The sequence below is a fragment of the Pelophylax lessonae genome (genome assembly GCF_965119305.1).
Source record: "Pelophylax lessonae genome assembly, chromosome: 3".
NCBI lineage: Eukaryota > Metazoa > Chordata > Amphibia > Anura > Ranidae > Pelophylax > Pelophylax lessonae.
Genome location: NC_138770.1, coordinates 278,207,249 through 278,222,568, shown reverse-complemented (window position 1 = coordinate 278,222,568; position 15,320 = coordinate 278,207,249). Strand labels below are relative to the sequence as shown.

Below are 15,320 nucleotides of genomic sequence, written 5' to 3'. Positions count from 1 at the left end.
ATGTAAAAAAAAAAAAGCCTCTAGGTCGCCTTGCTATGCTCATGCTACAGCTGTCTGGCGTCTGTTGAACAGAGAGGGCTAACACGGATCGCAATTCGGCCAGTTCCCGCTGAACTGGCCAATTTTGTAAGTGTATGCCTAGCTTTACCATGTGCTAAAGAGACACCTGTACATGCTCCCTTCCTCAGCCAAGCTGTAGAGTGTGGACAGGCAGGTAAGAAACTTTAATGTAGAAAAGACATAGTATGTCTCTTTTGCTAACAGCATGGCCATGATTTCTTTGGTTAGGGTGTCATGGTTTCCAGGTGTGCCTGCTGAAGGGGAAGTCTCCCCACTGGCTCATGTGAGAGGCTTCTCATAGGGCAGTGGAGGAAGCCCAATCAGGGGACACATTCAGGCTTGTAACTAACCCAGAAGGCAGATTATGCTGCAAAGGATTCTGGGAGTGGGTATAAGTTTGGAGGAAGCGCGTGACCCGGCGTCTTTGGCCGGAGCAGAGTCCCAGGAGAGAGAGGACGGCTGTCTCTCCTCCTGTCTGAGGAAGAGGATGTCTTGAGGTGTCGCTCGAGAATCCAGAGGGTGCTGAGTTGAGGTGAGGGGGATCCGGTGTGCCGAGAACCAGCGGAGAGCGAGAGGGGTTAAGTCCCAGGAAAGCCTACACAGGTCGTGAGTACTGAGGATTGCCCCTGGGGGTCTGCCTGGAGAGTTAGAGACCACTCCATAGGAGGTTCTGGTATCCAATGTCAGCTAGTAGCAAAAGGGGGTACCTAGGTTGAGGACCCTGAATTAGCAAAGGGGGTACATAGTCAGTGGACCCTGAAGAGCTAAAGTGTAAAGGGGGCGCCTGCGGTTTGGGCCCTGAATGGTGCAGAGTCCCAGTTGAGATTTGCGGCTATACAGTAATTCACAGCAAGCTACCTCAAGCCATTGCCAGGTTGGAGAGAGTGGTCAGTGACTTTGCAGTGCAGCAGTGTCAGTAGTTCTATGCTTCACAGTCCTGAGTCTTCTGGACCTAGAGTCGAGGATTCAGAACTTCTATCAAGTTACAGTGTGTTCTAAGCGCCAGTGAGCGCTGGCTAGCGTCGGCTGGGGGCAAGGCAGCGTTAACAGACATTTTCTTGGATAAAGTCCCGAATTGTATTTAGTTAAAGCGGAGTTCCGGCCACAGATTCGGTTTTTTTTTTAAATACCTCCCAAACAGTGATCCACCGCCCTTCTTACATCCGCTAATCCGATTTTATACAATTAAATAATAGATTGGCAATACTAAAATCTTACTTTATACAATTTTTGCAGAGCGCCGCCATCTTTTCCATGGTCCCCTGAAGCCGCAGTGTGCACAAATATGCCCTGCTTCCTGGTTGTAGATGGAGGGGGGCCGATCAATGCAGCGCGAAATCTCGCGCATGCCCAGTACAAAGGAAAGTACTGGCAATAGGCTGGCGCCGTCCGCGCTGTGCTCCGCCTCTCATCGCGTCATTTTCTGTTTGGAAATAACGTGATGAGAGGAGCGTCCGGCCACCTACGTCACTGCCCATTGCCTCCTGGGAGTGATCAGTAAGAGCTCCCAGGACGCATTGCGGGACAGAAAGTGACGGCGCGGGCCGCGGCCGCACAGGGAGGAAGTGGAAGGAAAGGTGAGTATATTTTCTGCTGAAACAAGGTAAGTAAAAAAAAAAAAAGAAAATCGGGAATATCCAATTCTTTTTCAGGGTACAATAAGGAAGCGGATGCCACAAAATCTAAAATAACGATTTTGCGGCCGGAACTCTGCTTTAAGCCTAAAGGAGTATCCCACTCATTCCCTTCTCCCATCCCCTTTATCCCCTAATAAAACCACAAAAACCAAGATGCTGGAGTTGTCAATGTCTCAGTTCTCACACCCAGGGTGGCAGCTCACATGAGCTGGAGAGGTAAACCGGTAACAATGGCAGACCCACATCAGGCCACAGGCCTGGAAAACCTGCTACACAAATATTTGTTATAAGGCAGCTTACCATTTCTTAGATGTGGTGGTTGCATTAGTTTTCTTTTTTAGATTTTTTTTTTGCCTTTATTTTCACCTGGTGATGCAGCCAGTAAGTCTATTGTTTTTCAGAGGAACAAGCTCTCCTGCAAATGTATCGGTTAGAGGGTTGAGACAAACCATTTACTACTGACAAGGGTGCTTAGAATGATCAGCTTTTATTTTGTTACATAAAAGCTTTATAACAAAAAAAAAAAAAAAACAGTTGCTCTAACTGCAGTGTGAGCTGGAGTTTGGCTTCAATTTGTTAGTGTATTTAAATCTGCTAGTACAGCTAACATTCCCTTTCCCCCAGACTGGCAATGCTGCTATCCATAGGTGCCCCTTCAATCCATCCTCCAGAGTGGAGGCACTCTAATACAGGAGGTGTGTTACTGGCCAGATCACCAGATGAAAATAAAGGGGAAAAAGAAAACGAATGTAGCCACCATTGATTGGTGCAGTATATTCCTATTTTGGTTTGGGTTTAAACACCACTTTAAAGTGGTTGTAAACCCTTAACTATACCCAGTTAAGTGGCCGGTGATACCCGGAAATGAAACAAACCCTCCTGCATGAGTTGCACCTGTTTATCTGCATCCCTCTCTTCTCTACATCTGTTCAAAGTGCTGAATTTTAAAGCTTTCCTGAGAGTTAAAAAAAGGGGGCAGAGAGCTGAAGCTACACGCTGCGGAGCTCATCGAGGAGAGCTCTGAGAGCTGATTGGAGGGAAGAGAAACACCCCCCTCTACACAGCACACAGGAACAGAGCTGAGGCTGTCAATCTGCTGGAGGTCCCTCCCCTGTCACCTTTTTTTCTCTTGGTGTCAGGAAAACTTGTCAGAAGTAATTCATGCTGATAGCAGAGGAATGAAGCAGCAGACAGAAATTACACTCTTAAAGGGGTTGTAAAGTCAGAAGGTTTTTTATCCTAATGCATTCTATGGATTAAGATAAAAAACCTTCTGTGTGCAGCAGCCCCCCTAATACTTACCTGAGCCCCAACTCTATCCAGCAATGTCCACAGGTGCCTCTGTCATCTGTGACTCTCTTTCTCCTGATTGGATGAGACACAGCAGCTGCGCCATTGGCTCCTGTTGCTGTCAATCAAACTCAGCCAATCAGGAGAGAGATGGGGCAGGGCTGAGTGGCAGCTCTGTGTCTGAATAGATACACAACACGGCTTGGGTGCCCCCATAGCAAGCTGCTTGCTGTTGGGGCACTCGACAGAAGGGAGGAGCCAGGAGAGCCGAAGAGGGACCCGAGAAGAGGAGGATCCAGGCCGCTCTATGCAAAACCACTTCTCAGAGCGGGTAAGTATAACATGTTTGTTATTTCTCGTGTCTCCCCCCTCGGGCGGACATCACTCTGTCGCCCTGTAGGTTGCGCATATCAGATGGAAACCAAGATGGGGACCATGCGGTGCACTGGGCGGTTTTTGCCTGTTCCATATCAGTTTATGCTAACTGGCCTGAGAGTACTGTACTCGACACCCCTTCCCTTGTTGGTCCCTTGATTTGGCCTCCTGTGGCCGACCTGGGTGCCATAGCCTTCTTTGTGTGGCTCTCTAGGGCTATCCACGGCATCGGTAAGGCGATCAGTGTCCTGAATTCACGGCCTCATTTCAATGAGATTCTATGTAACTTGTCCACCTGGGATGTCAAAAGTGGTCTTTGAAAAAGCTAGATTGCGAAACGCGTCAGACCCGTCCCTATCCAGTTGTGACTACAACAGTTACATGTATTATGTATCATGTCAGATTTGGACTGGTTTCAGTCTAAAACTTTTTAATGGTTTTTGATATTTTATTGATTATTAATAAATGGATGTTATATTTAATTAAAATATGTTGTTCAATTTGAACCCAGACTCACTTAATTAGTAACCCTCCTTACCATCCCATTCATTTTATTGGGACAGTTGGGGCCCTCCCACGGCTTGTGGTTTGGACCTCACCTCGCCCATACTTCATTTATCATGTTTGATATTTTAATAGAAAAATAAAAGAGACTTTAGAATCACTTTAATTGAGATAAGAACACACTATAGAGGAATATGCTTTGTTCATATTTCATGTCTGAGGTTTACATCTACTTAAAGTGGAGTTCCACCCTAAATTTATACTTACCTCCATCTTCTCGCTCCGGGTCCCCTGAAAAACAAATGGATAATCGCATATTTTTTTTTTTTTTACTTACCTCGTAAAGAAGTAAATATACTTACCTTACTTCCTTCTTCCTCCCTCTGCGGCCACGGCCCGTCGTCACTTCCTGGATTTGCAATGATTCCTGGGAGCTGAACGTCATCGCTCCCAGGAATCATTGCGCCTGCACCGGCCCGGACGTCAGTTCCGGGGCGCGCGCGTCATTCCCTTCTAAACAGCTTCTGGGCATGCCCAGAAGCTGTGGAGGGATGACGCGCGTGCACCGGAAGTGACGTTGGGGCCGGCGCAGGGCATCGTGGGACCGAAGAAGGCGGAAGAGGACGCCGAAGAGGATCGCTCTGGCTTCAAGCTGCCCACACCTGAGATGGCAGCGCTGGAGAATACTTTTTCAAGGTAAGTATTTCTCCTAAAAGGTAAGTGCAACCCGGGACAGATCAGAGGCTAGCCATTGTGGAATGTACTAGCCCTGACTGTCCCGGGGGTATTTTTTTAAAAAAATTTATTCCCAGGGTGGAACTCCGCTTTAAAAATGATAGAACTGCTTGCATTGCAGGGGGCTTCATTGCAAGGGTAGATTTAAAGAAAAATGTAATGCTGTAACAATACCTAATGCAAGTACAGATGGTTACAATAATATATAATATAAAGTGGAACTCCAGCTAAAATTTCTGTTTTGAGTAGTGTAGAGAAGGGATAGGACCGCAGGGTTTTATTGATGAGTCCCGACAATAAGCCAAATCATTGAGAATGCTATCAGTTGGATGATTGTAAGATATTTCACAATCCATCCTTGGAAGATAAAGGTAACATGCTAGGAATTTTGTGCAGCTTTCACCTCCTTTGTAAAGAAAACCATGTAGCTTTAGAATGATCAGTATGATGTGTCTTGAAACTACAAAGACCAGCATCCTTTGCAGCATGGGTGGGTTGAAGTAAGAAAGCATCCCCAGCCACAGCCTCCCTCCATCAGCTTCCCTTCAGCAGACAGGGAGACAGGACAAAAGGATCTCAGCTGGAAAAAATACAATTACATGCGATCCACAGCCCATCATTTAGCCTGTAGGTAAGTGCTTTCATTGCACTGCTTTCCTTTACAATCCTCTTACATTTTTAAATCCACTAGTGCTAATGAATCAACCATTTACTGATCATATCATAAGATTAACATTGATATATTTTTCATCTGATCCATGACAGTCTGTAGAGGTATATGGTGCTTTTTATTTATTTTTTCTATCTCCACCCTATTACTGATATTCAGATTACACAGTAATACTATCGATTGCATTGAGGCTTCAGGAAATGTTCTACAGGGAGGGACTGCAATGCTGGGTTTGATTTATGTAATGGGGAGGATATCCTCACTGGGGGGGGGAGAGGGAAGAGATCTTTCCTGCTGCTTATCACAGTAACACAGTGGCGACACATGAAGATGCTCTATATTTGTGTGTCGCTGTGGGTGTGCCTTATGTGGATGGTGCCACTTTAGGAGGCTGGAACACATCCCTGAATGTGAGATACATATTGAGTCATACGCTTATCCTTTTTGTTGCCAGGCTAACTAAGCACTAAATAGGTTAAGCTTTACGGTTCAGGATAACCATATTATTGGTGATGTTCTTCATTTCCCATTCAGTGATAAATATTATTGTATCATTATCTTGGTTCCTTTTTGTATTTATATACACACACAGCTAAAAATTAATTCTCATTGACTTTGATTTCATTTTTTTATATGAACTGATAATGCTTAAAGTTGAATTCCACAATGCTCGAACCATCTCCCCCCTCCCCTCCCCTCCCCTCCTCCTCGCTCTTATGCTGACTAACCTGTGTAAGAAAGATCTGTACACCTGCCTATTTTTAGCCGGCTGGGGTCTGGTCACGTGATCATTCCCTGGTGTCAGCCAGCAGCCGCTGCAGGGGAGAGGCAGGAGCAACGACACTGGATGGGCAATAGGAGCCTTAGGGTGATGTCATCTCTCCCATGCATAACCAGCTGTTGTCGAGTGCTCTTTCCTCTCCCCTACAGCCGCTGACACAGGGGAGATTATGGGACCAGACCAGAGCAAGCTAAAAATAGGCAAGAATACACATCTTTCTTAAAGCGGAGTTCCACCCTGGAATTTTTTATTTTTTTTTTAAATACCCCCGGGACAGTCAGGGCTAGTGCATTCCACAATGGCTAGCCTCTGATCTGTCCTGGGTTGCACTTACCTGTTAGGACAAATACTTACCTTGAAAACGTCTTGTCCAGCGCTGCCATCTCAGATGTGGGCAGCTTGAAGCCAGCGAGATCCTCTTCAGCGTCCTCTTCCGCCTTCTTCGGTCCCACGATGCCCTGCACCGGCCCCGCCGTCACTTCCGGGTCGTGCGCGTCATCCCCAGAATGACATGCCCAGAAGCTGTTTAGAAGGGGATGACGCGCACGGCCCGGAACTGACGTCGGGGCCGGTGCAGGCGCAATGATTCCTGGGAGCTATGACGTTCAGCTCCCAGGAATCATTGCAGAGCCAGGCAGTGACGACGGGCCGTGGCCGAGGAAGAAGGAAGTAAGGTAAGTATATTTTCTTCGCTACGAGGTAAGTAAAAAAAAAAAAAAAAAAAATGTGATTAGCCATTTCTTTTTCAGGTGACCCGGAGCGAGAAGATGGAGGTAAGTATAAAATGAGGGTGGAACTCCACTTTAAGCTTGCTACACATGGCTCAGTTTTTTTAGTTCAGAAAAACGAAACCGATTTTCCCCATCCACACATCGGGGGTGAATGCGGGAATCCTCCCTGCTGTGTCATTGTAATCTGAGAGCAGGGGAGTCAGCCTGCTGTCAGAATACACTGATCAGCACTGCAGTCTATTGGCTTAAAGTTTTTCAGCAAGCCCGTTTGTGAGCAGTAGATGAACTGCTCTCCAACAGGACCAGCCATAGATGAATTGAAATTTAGCTGGTCCCTGCTGAACTGGCCACATTTTGATCCATTTATGGCCAGGAGGGGGAAGAGATTGTCTTCAAAAGTTGTTGGGAGAAACCCGGAATTCTTCTTTAAAGCAAATCTAAACCTAAAATCCAAATCTGATAGCAGTGCAGCTTACCAGTTCTTGGATTTTATTTTTAGGCCTCTTTCACACGGAGCGGACCGTATTGCGATCCGCTCCAGCACTTTTTTTTTTTTTTACGGACACGGATGACACTTGTGTCATCCGGTCCGTATGTCCGCATATCATCCCATTTGTTTGCGGATGATATACGGACATAATGTATGTCTATGGGGATTGCGGATGTCAGCGGATGACACCGCTGACATCCGATTTTGCGTCCTTTCCGTTTTTTAAACGGAAGAAAAATAGGGTTCTGTTCCGTTCCAAAAACGGAACAGAACTGAAAGGAAGAAAATCAGAGGCAAATCATCCGCTGACATCCGCAATCCCATTGACATGCATTATGTCTGTATATCACCCGCAAACGGATGGGGTGATATACGGACATACGGAACGCCCGTGTGAAAGAGGCCTTACACTTTTTTTCCTTTATTTTAACCTGGTAATCCTGCCATTAACACATTTCCTTTCCTAGAGTGACCACTGTACTGATCAGTGTTGTCACCCCAGGACAGGGAGTATGGTAAGTTTACATAAGATCACCCTCTCTTATTCCTAATGGGGGGGGAGGTGTTTTGTAGTCCACAGAGATACTAGGTAATAATGCTAACTAATAACCATTCAGGGGAAGGGACTACAAGTTAACAGCACAAAGGATTTCCGGCTGAATGAACTCCCTTTTTTTTTGTACAGGTATAATAAAACTTTTTTAATGCCATGTTTACCAGAGCAAATAAGTCCCCGTTCACACTAAGGCGACCTGTGAGGCGACGCCTCCCATAGGGAAGCTGCGGACCCGTTCTAATAGGAGCGACACAAGTCGCTCCGACTTAGAAAAAGGGTCCGGAGCTTCTTTGGGGCGACCCGGAGCGACCGTCATAAACTTCAATGTTATGAAGTCCGTGGCGGCCGCTCCGAGGTCGCGGCGCGCTGCTCGCACCGCGACCTCGGAGGTCGCCCCCCCAAGTCGGATCGCCCCAGTGTAAACGGGGCCTAAGGGATTTTTTTTTCTCCTTGTTTTTTGTTTATTTGTTTGTTTTTTTACAATCTCTTTATTAATTTAAAGGCACAAAAACAGTATCAGGTGGCCCAGCACAAGCTGGTGCAGGCCATCCTGGACCACTGTTGTTCTCACAAACCAAATCCTAAACCAAAATAGGTGAATAAGAAAAACAATGAAAATGATGTCCCAAAATAAAGGAACAGAAGTATGTGTTGGCTCATGTTAAAAATTTGCTAGTTTACATACATTTTATTGCTGTTCTGTTGGGGGTGTGCATTTAAAAACCTAGATAATAAAATGTGAAATTAAAATCACTTTAGACTGTTAGCTAAATGCATTATACTATAGCCATTACCAGGAATTAATATTTAATGCTAAGAGTTATGTTGTTACCGGAAAGCAGGAGAATTCCTAAGAGAATCTGGAGGTTATTTAATTTTTCCACTGTATGTACAAGATATTTCACTTTTTTTCTGTACTGCACCATGGTGGCTAAATACAGTAGGTAGGACTCTTGTCTTGAAGCACTGAGGCCCTGGACTGATTTCTACCAGAGATATTAGTCTGCATGGATTTAGTATTTTCATGACTTGGATTATAAATTACATAAAAAGGGCAGCACAGTGGCTTAGTGGTTGGCACTCCTCCTTAGCAGCACTAGTGCCCCATGTCCAAATCCCAACCAGCATGCTACCTGCATGGAGTTTGCATGTTCTTTCTGTGCTTGCTGGGTTTCTTTCAGGTACTCGGGTTTCATCTCACTCTCTGAAAACATGCTGGTAAGTTAATTCGTTTCTGTCTAAAATTGGCCCTAACGTGAATGTATGCATGTGTGATAGTGACCCTATATTTTAAGTTCCTTGAGAGCAGGGACTGATGTGAATGTAAAATATGTAAAGCGTTCATAAATGGCTGGTGCTATATAAAAACCAGTAATAAATAAAATATGTAGGCCTTTTCTCGGATGAGTGTTTAAATTAGGAGTATGGCAGACAGTCTTGAACAAATGCAGGACCCTGCTAGAATGCGATGAACACAGGGTGACCAGTCATAAAAATATATTAATCCTGCGAGCTACTTGCTTCAATAAACAGACGAGCTGAGCTCCTGACAATGATCGCAATCCCATTTATGTGCTAAATTAACTCAACATACACTGTAATGGCGCCCTATTAGTGCTTAATATAAGTAGTGTCAAAAACTGGTGTTATAAATAATTGCAAGTGTCAAATGTCATAATAAGCCAATCCATATATCACAGATTTTTCCAATATACTAAAACAAGAGTGAGTGCAATCTAACATAAATATAGTGCAATCCAAAAAATGTTTGTTTGAGTAATCCCCCCCCAAAAAATATATATCATATATGTCCATGCAAACATAAAAATCCACAAATGGTGCTTCTCAACCACTCAACTTCTTTACAGTGCTTAAAAAATTGTGTTTCACCACGGAGAGCTCCCCCCCACCAGGAATAATCTCACCTGTGGTTGTGTGACCACCACAATCAAGTAGGGTCAGAAAAAGCCTTTTAGCCTATCAAGGGCTACATCCAGCTCCTCCAACTCTCTACTCTGTTATATCCTCATAAAGTAAAGCCCCGTACACACGTACCGATTGTCGGCCGTAAATATTCGGCCGACGACCGTTCGGCCGATTGTAGGCTTGTTAGTATGATGCTTCCGACAGCCGACAGCGCATTTTCGGCCGAACAGAATCTGTCGTGCAGACTTTAAAATTTTTGTTGGCCGAACCGATTTTTTGCTAGTCAGTACAGATTTCGGCCGACAGACAGCAGATTAGCAAGACTGGGCATGCTCAGAAAAGAAAGACAAGGAAAGTTAACCATCACATGACATCACTTCTGCAGTCGGCTGTTGTTGGCCGACAAAATTCGTGTGCAGTCTTTTGCAGTTTTCAGCAGACACGACAGCCCTGGACAAAAGACGGCCGATCGTTCGGCCGACGATCAGTACGTGTGTACGGGGCTTAAGAGGAGAGGATATATAAAGGTAAAAAGACCAATAGTGCTTATATCCTTCTAAAAGCTCTTTATTGAAACAACATACTCTGGGTACTCCACTTTTATCTGGTACTTCCAGCGCACCAGACTAAACCAGGCATATAGACTTTGTTTCTGGGAAGATTCTGTTGCTCTTATACAAAATCACAAGCCTCACAGACACTCTCTGGCATCCAGCTCCATGCTGGTTCCTGGTGTAGTCCCCCTGAGGAAGACACGTGACCCTGTGTCAAAACACGTAGGGGAGTGGCCAGGACAGTGACAACACCAGGAACCAGCGGGGAGCTGGATGCCGGAGAATGTGATGAGTACCCTGTGTATATTTTTTCAATAAATCTTTTTTAAATCGATATGAGCACTATTGTTTTTTTTACCTTTTTTATATACAGTATCTCTCAAAGGTGAGTACACCCCTCACATTTTTGTAAATATTTTATTATATCTTTGACAACACTGAAGAAATGACACTTTGCTACAATGTAAAGTAGTGAGTGTACAGCTTGTATAACAGTGTAAATTTGCTGTCCCCTCAAAATAACTCAGCACACAGCCATTAATGTCAAAACCACTGGCAACAAAAGTGAGTACACCCCTAAGTGGAAATGTCCAAATTGAGCCCAATTAGCCATTTTCCTTCCCCAGTGTCATTTGACTCGATAGTGTTATAAGGTCTCAGGTGTGAATGGGTAGCAGGTGTGCTAAATCTGGTGTTATAGCTCTCATTCTCTCATACTGGTCACTGGAAGTTCAACATGTCACCTCATGTCAAAGAACTTCCTGAGGATGTGAAAAAAAAAAGAATTGTTGCTCTACATAAAGATGGCTATAAGAAGATTGCCAAGACCCTGAAACTGAGCTGCAGCATGGTGGCCAAGACTATAGCAGCAGTTTAACAGAGCATGTTCCACTCATAACAGGCCTCACCATCGTCGACCAAAGAAGTTGAGTGCATGTGCTCAGTGTCATAGCCAGAGGTTGTCTTTGGGAAAAAGAAATATGAGTGCTGCCAGCATTGCTGTAGAGATTAAAGGGGTGGGGGGTCAGCTTGTCAGTGCTCAGACCATACGCCGCACACTGCATAAAATTGGTCTGCGTGGCTGTTGTCCCAGAAGGAAGCCTCTTCTAAACATGATGCACAAGAAAGCCTGAAAACAGTTTGCTGAAGACAAGCAGGCTAAGGGCCTGGATTACTGCAACCATGTCCTGTGGTCTGATGAGACCAAGATAAACTTATTTGGTTCAGATGGTGTCAAGTGTGTGTGGCGGCAACCAGGTTAGGAGTATAAAGACAAGTGTGACTTGCCTACAGTCAAGCATGGTGGTGGGAGTGTCATGGTTTGGGGCAGCATGAGTGCTGCCGGCACAGGGGAGCTACAGTTACTTAAGGGAACCATGAATGCCAACATGTATTGTGACATACTGAAGCAGAGCATGATCCCCTCCCTTCGGAGACTGGGCCGCAGGGCAGTATTTCAACATGATAACGACCACAAACACACCTCCAAGTTGACAACTGCCTTGCTAAAGAAGCTGAGGGTAAAGGGGATGGACTGGCCAAGCATGTCTCCGGAACGAAACCTTATTGAGCATCTGTGGGGCATTCTCAAACAGAAGGTGGAGAAGCGCAAGGTCTCTAACATCCACCAGCTCTGTGATGTCGTTATGGAGTGGAAGAGGACTCCAGTGGCAACCTCTGAAGCTCTGGTGAACTCCATGCCCAAGAGGGTTAGAGCAGTGCTGGAAAATAATGGTGGCCACACAAAATGTTGACACTTTGGGCCCAATTTGGACATTTTCTCTTAGGTGTGTACTCACTTTTGTTGTCAGCGGTTTGGACATTAATGGCTGTGTGTTGAGTTATTTTGAAGGGACAGCAAATTTATACTGTTATACAAGCTGTACACTACTTTACATTGTAGCAAAGTGTCATTTCTTCAGTGATGTCACATGAAAATGTATAATAAAATATTTGCAAAAATATGAGGGGTGTACTCACTTTTGTGAGATATTGTGTGTGTGTGTGTGTGTGTGTGTGTGTGTGTGTGTGTATACAATATATACTCTCTGGATGGCATACTCCCTTTATGAGGAGACAACAGCGGAGAAGGTTGGAGGAGCTAGATGTAGCACTTGATAGGCTAAAAGGCGATTTCTGATCCTACTTGATTGTTGTGGTCACACAACCCCAGGTGAGATTATTCCTGGTGAGGGGGTGGCTCTCTGTGGTGACACACAATTTTTTAAGCACAGGGAAGACGTTGAGTGGTTGAGAAGCACTGCTTGTAGATCATTATTTGGAGAAAGTTGCACATGTTTATGTTTGCATGGACATTTATGATATACATATACTGTGTATATATGTATATATATATATATATATTTGGGATTGCACAAACATGTTTTTTTGGATTGCACTATATTTATTTTAGAATGCACTCACTCTTGTTTTAGTTTGAGTATATTGGAAATATCTGTGATACAGTATATGGTTTGGCTTATGACATTTGACACTTGCAATTATTTATAACTAACAAGAACAATATATTTTTTAATGAGGAGTTTTTGACACTACTTATCATATTGAGCACTAATAGCATGGGATTACAGTGTATGTACAGGGTGACCAGTTCTCTGTACCTGAGGATATTGCCTTAAAGAAGAGCTCCAGACAAAAAAAAATAAAGATCATAAAAGCACTTTTTTTGAACATGATCCCTCTGCTTCCTGGGCTTTAAAACCAATGCAGAGCCAAATAACCTACATTTGACACGAGGACACCAAGGGACAGTCCACAGGCAGAAGTGAAGGGAGAAGAGGAGTGTGCCGTGCCATAATTCTCATTAAACCCTTGCATTGTGGGGCAGCTCCACTGCAAGGGAGGATCCCCCCCCCCCCCCAAAGATGGGCTTTAATCATATTTATTTATTTATTTTTTAAATTAATATTTTACATATTTTTATTTCTTTAGTATGTGCTTTACTCATTCTTTTATGAAAAAGGGACACTAGAAGGGACAAGGCTCTCTATTTGTATCTCTTCTAATGGCTAAGATTTCCAGCAACCACCTTTTTTATAATTTTTTAACAGGTTTATTTTAAAAAATATTTTCCTGACATATTTATATGCATTTTTTCTAAATGTATTTACAGAATAATAAATATACAATGTATCTACTTCTTGTGAGAAAAAGCATTAGGTACCTTTTTTTTTTTTTTGGACCTGGATCAGGTTGTCACACACATTATGGAGAACATACAGTAGATGCAACGTGAAACTTGCTATCTGTTGGTCATTAGGAGATCGGACAACAGTTGTGTGTTGCTAGCCAGGGGATCAGCTAAACCCAGTGGGGTGATAAGCATTTGGCTTTCCTAGAAAGTAGACAAGTATGACAAGCAGTATAGACTCTCTTTATATGCAGGTAGAGGCTGGTAGGACTCTATAGGGACTATCTATATACTGTATGCTGTTCGTTTTGCAATAAGTATCCATGAACAGTAGACCGCATGGATAGACAAGCAGTAGACACTGGGAGCTGATCAGCGGGTGCCCACGGACCCGATGTCTGTTGGCACCCGCTGATCGTTCTGTACACAGGCAGAATGACGATCTGCCCTATATAAACAAGGCAGATTGCCTTTCTGTCAGTAGAGAAGGTTTTTCCGTCAGTACAGAAGGCATGGATCCTGAGTTCTTGTAAAGCAGAAACACTGATCCATACCTTCCACTAGTAAAAGCACCTCCCCCACTACACTGAAACACCAGCTAGGCACACAGTAACCCTTTGATCACCCCCGATGTTAACCCCTTCCCAGCCAGTGTCATCAGTACAGTGACAGTGCATATTTTTAGCACTGATCACTCTGAATATTATATATAACCAGGGCTTTTTTCTCAGAGAAAAGGTGCAGGAACTCCCCTTTCTAAGTTACTTTGTGTCTCCACCCCCTACCCACCTTCGAGCACTAACCCTTGGTTCCACCTCTGAGCACCGACACTTGGATCCACCCCCTACCCAGCTTCCAGTACAGCCCCTTTAAGAGAATATAGAGCCAAGTATAATTTTGTAGTGGAATGTATGGAATTTGGTTATGATAACAAGAAAAGCAATAAAATTGATCCCTCACAGCCAACAACAATATACCCCCCCCCCAGCAGCAGCAAAAGATCTCCCAGCAGCCAGCATCAATAGACTCTCTAGCAGCCAGCAACAGTAGACCCCCTCCCCAAACAGTAGACCCCTTCCAGCAACAATTAACCCACAGTATCAAAAGATCCTCCACCAGCAACAATAGATTGCCATCCAAAAATAGATCCCCTCCAGCATCAATAGATCCAGCATCAGTAGACCCTCCAGCACCCCTTGCCATGGCATACATTCAGTGCTAGAGGTGCCGGAACTGCGTTCCCCCGCGTTCCCGCTGAAAAAAAGCACTGTATATAACAAAGTATAGACATCTTGTATATCAACACCTTTAAATGGCCATCAGACAACTACCCAATGTAATCATTTGAGAGTTTATTAGTAGATCCTAAGTCCTGGCTGAGAGCCTAAGCCAGCCACCCCCTCCACAGCCCAGCGCTCCAGTGAGCATGGGGGGCAGAGCAGAGAGCTGCTGACTCATAGTCCGCACCTTTTCTGCTCTGGGAAGTGTGAAAACCGAGTGATCGGCAGTGTTCGATCGCTCAGTTCTCAGTGTTAGAGGCGCCGGGGGACAGATGCAGACCGATGCTGCATCCACCTAGATTAGTATGAATATAAAATTTTGCAAAAAAAAAAAAAAACCATCAATCTCTTTTACTTTCTTGTTCTGCAATTATGTCATCTGCCAAATAAAGATATATGTGTGGTGCAACTGAACTGATTGCTAAGTTTAAGTAGTTCAGTGGCTCTGTAGCATCAAAATTCAAATCTTAAATGCAATTTAATGTGGTTTACAGCATCCAATGAGCTTAATCTTTGACTCCAGCTTTTGAGAAAACATGAATGCTTTAGGACCACTAGTGATTATAATGGCTTTCTAAGA

The 15,320-nt window shown here is 44.4% G+C and overlaps 1 protein-coding gene across 2 annotated transcripts in view; it reads left to right on the top strand.

Moving 5' to 3' along the window:
* Window positions 1-5,138: 5,138 nt before the first annotated feature.
* Window positions 5,139-15,320, top strand: part of GNB4 (G protein subunit beta 4) — a 192,666-nt gene continuing 182,484 nt past the window's right edge. The window contains exon 1 of one of the 2 annotated variants that reach the window (XM_082249000.1): window positions 5,139-5,232. The gene's annotated coding sequence lies outside the window, so the exon portion shown is untranslated. The remainder of the gene's footprint in view (window positions 5,233-15,320) is intronic. The other variant, XM_082249001.1, reaches the window with a different exon arrangement.